Genomic DNA, 4,252 nt, shown 5'->3' with positions numbered 1-4,252 from the left:
TGCCTGAAACATTCCTCTTCATCGCATCCACGGTTTCAGGAGGGACATCTCTCTGGACTACACTTAGATCCAAAGGTTCATATCTTTGATAGAAATGCACTTATTTGGTTATTATGGGACGCTGTCATTTTCTATCTGATCTAACTATTCGTCCAGTTTTTCGTCCCATGAAAGGTATGATTCTAGCACGTCGTCATCTCTTTGATGGCCTCTTGGGGTCATGATTTGTGTTTCTGGTGCCGATATCTGGTTTAGTGTAGGAAAAAAACTACAGGAAGATAATGAATTTCACCTAATGATCATATATCATTCTCCGGTATTACAGTAGTAGTTTGTGTCAATATTGGCAGACAAGGAAGAGGGAGAGGGGGAGGAATCAGGGGCTGGGGAATGGGGAACGGGGGCTGGGGCTGGGCGATCCGTTTCTCTCTTTTTGTCTCTCGTCCGGCTGTTCGACAGAACGGACAACCCACTGGCGACTCGATCTGAGGCAATGTTCCTAATCCTACGTGGACAATGCTATAGAAGAAAAGGATACATATCCTCTCTAGATTAACAGACACGAAAGGAAAATATTTAAAATATGAAAACTTACATCAGTACATATATATATACAGTTCTTATTACATTCTTTTCACATAATTTTCTTAAGACCCACACCATAATTCAAAAACATTTTTCTTTCTTCACACTGATCATATTACTTGATCATGCTACTGTAGAGGAGATCACAAAATATAGCTAATTTAGTTGGGACAGCCTCTCACTTATTAACATTGCTTCTGTCCCTATTTTTCAGTGTTGCCATATAGATGTAGTGCTCTTCTATTTGGTACCTTCTCATTATCAGGGACGATGGCAGTCGTATTCATTCCATTTTTTAGTAATGAATTGTTTGTATTGCAATTTTATTTTAACGCTTCTTGCTTCAGTTTTAAAGAAGCCTTCTAGCGCAGATAATGCAGGAAATAGGAGAGCTCCCAGCCTCCTCAGGCTGGCGTGGGCACATCAAGAAGTGCTTGGATGTCAAACAGGAGGTACAACCTACTATCTGTTGAACTGATCTGGATCAGTGCATATTCATCCCCGTGTATACACTGGAAGCAACAAATATACCTTCTCATTTTGCAGTCTTCGATCTTGAACTAGCTTTAGCTATAATCGTATTCGAGTTGCAGGCAACATGTCATTGCTTGAGGCTGTTGTCGCAAGGGACACGGTGGCTGAGGGATAAGGGAATGGTTGAAGACAGTACAAAAGAGCGGCAGCAGAGGGACTCGGCGCCGACGAGGTGGTGGTGGAGGTCGGCCATGTCGCTCACTAGTAGAAAAGGGGGCAACGGTCCAGGCCGGGTCAGCCCATTAGTCCCGGTTCAGTCCAGAACCGGGACCAATGGGGGCATTGGACCCGGTTCGTGAGCCCAGGGGGCTGGCCGGGCCACGTTGGCCATTGGTCCTGGTTCATCTGGACCTTTTGGTCCCGGTTGGTGGGACAAACCGGGACCAGTGGGCCTCGCGCCTGGCCCATCACCATTGGTCCCAGTTGGTGGCTTGAACCGGGACCAAAGGCTCCCCTTTAGTCCCGGTTCATGCCACCAACCGGGACCAATGAGGTGCCTATATATACCCCCTCGCGTAAGAGCAGAGCACACTGCTCTGTTTTTTCTGGCTGAGGGGGAGAGGGCTTGGTGGTGCTCTAGCTCACCTCCTATGCACACAAGGTGTTCGATGGAATGCCCGAGCCACACTACTTAACTTTCTCCTCTTCAAGCTCGACCTCCAAGCTCCATTTTCTTCAATATTTGTCTAGGTTTAGCGGCCCGTCATGCCCCGTCCCCGTCTTCACCGCCGTCGATCACCCGCGCCGAGCTCATCGCCGGCACCACAGTGGTGAGCCTCTTGTTCTTATCTTCTTTCTAAAAGGAAAAATATTCTTACTTGTATGTTTACATAGATACTTGTATTATTTTTTTACTTTTATTATTGCATCTTATATAGTGCGATGATTTTGGTATCCGCCCCCGTCGGCCCTCGTCCTGTCTATGATTCGGATGTGGTATATATATTATCTTTATAACTATTGGTTCATTTATTGTTTATGAAAATTATGCCGACCAACGTGATATAGATTTTATTTATGTAGGATATATGTGAATCGGAAATTCCAACCGACCCTATTGTCGAGAGGTTAAATTTAGTTGAAGAAGAAAATAATTTGTTGAAGGAAAAAATAAAAAAATTGAGGAGGAGAAGATGATATTGGAGTTGCATGTTGCGGATGTCGTCGATGATCACAAGATCAAGATGGATGCAATGCGCTTGAAGATTAGAAAGATTAGAAAATATGCCATTCATACCGAGGCTTGGTATCATTATGCGTTGGATCAATTGTTACCTTGGTTGCGATTATGATCGCATTTGTTTTCGCATTGAAATGTTTTACATAGTTTCAATGTATGGTTTAATTAATTAGATGCTCTAGAGAGCTATATGTTGTTAGATGAGAACTATGTATGTACTTTGGTTTTAATGTGATGATGAACTTCTATTAATTTGGATACTTAATTATATATAATGCACGCAGATGAACCGGCAATGGATGTACGGTGACAGACACACCTCTGAGTACATTAAGGGCGTGCATGAGTTTCTCGATGCGGTTGAGGCAAACAAGCAGAATGGTTTTATGTGTTGCCCATGCACTGAATGTGGGAATATGAGGTCTTACTCTAACCAGAAAATCCTTCACTCTCACCTGCTTTACAAGGGTTTCATGCCACACTATAATGTTTGGACGAGGCACGGAGAAATAGGGGTTATGATGAAAGACGACGAAGAAGAAGAGTACGATGACAACTATGTGCCCCCTGAATACGGTGATGCTGCAATGGGGGGAGCTGGTGAAGATCAAGAGGAATCAGACGATGTGCCCAATGATGCTGCAACGGGTGAAGCCGCTGAAGATCAAGAGGAACCAGACAATGTGCCCGATGATGATGATCTCCGCCGGGTCATTGTCGATGCAAGGACGCAATGCGAAAGTCAAAAGGAGAAGCTGAAGTTCGATCGCATGTTAGAGGATCACAAAAAAGGGTTGTATCCCAATTGCGAAGATGGCAACACAAAGCTCGGTACCGTACTGGAATTGCTGCAGTGGAAGGCAGAGAATGCTGTGGCTGACAAAGGATTTGAGAAGCTACTAAAAATATTGAAGAAGAAGCTTCCAAAGGATAACAAATTGCCCGACAGTACATACGCAGCAAAGAAGGTCGTATGCCCTCTAGGATTGGAGGTGGAGAAGATACATGCATGCCCTAATGACTGCATCCTCTACCGCGGTGCATACAAGGATCTGAACGCATGCCCAGTATGCAGTGCATTGCGGTATAAGATCAGACGAGATGACCCTGGTGATGTTGACGGCGAGCCCCCCAGGAAGAGGGTTCCTGCGAAGGTGATGTGGTATGCTCCTATAATACCACGGTTGAAACGTCTGTTCAGAAACGAAGAGCATGCCAAGTTGATGCAATGGCACAGTGAGGACCGGAAGAAAGACGGGAAGTTGAGAGCACCCGCTGATGGGTCGCAGTGGAGAAAAATCGAGAGAAAGTACTGGGATGAGTTTGCAAAGGACCCAAGGAATGTATGGTTTTCTTTAAGCGCGGATGGCATTAATCCTTTCGGGGAGCAGAGTAGCAATCACAGCACCTGGCCCATGACTCTATGTATGTATAACCTTCCTCCTTGGATGTGCATGAAGCGGAAGTTCATTATGATGCCAGTTCTCATCCAAGGCCCTAAGCAACCCGGCAACGACATTGATGTGTACCTAAGGCCATTAGTTGAAGAACTTTTACAGCTGTGGAATGGAAACGGTGTACGTACGTGGGATGAGCACAGACATGAGGAATTTAACCTAAAGGCGTTGCTGTTCGTGACGATCAACGATTGGCCCACTCTCAGTAACCTTTCAGGACAGACAAACAAAGGATACCACGCATGCACGCACTGTTTAAATGACACTGAAAGTATATACCTGGACAAATGCAGGAAGAATGTGTACCTGGGCCATCGTCAATTTCTTCCGACCAACCATCAATGTTGAAAGAAAGGCAAGCATTTCAAAGGCGAGGCAGATCACCGGAAGAAGCCCGCCATGCGTACCTGTGATCACGTACTTGCTATGGTCAATGATTTACACGTAATGTTTGGAAATGGTCCTGGCGGACTAGCTATTCTGAATGACGCTGAGG

This window comes from Triticum dicoccoides, chromosome 2A (assembly GCF_002162155.2).
Source record: "Triticum dicoccoides isolate Atlit2015 ecotype Zavitan chromosome 2A, WEW_v2.0, whole genome shotgun sequence".
NCBI classification, from domain to species: Eukaryota; Viridiplantae; Streptophyta; class Magnoliopsida; order Poales; family Poaceae; genus Triticum; species Triticum dicoccoides.
Note: the sequence above shows the minus strand (reverse complement) of the source record.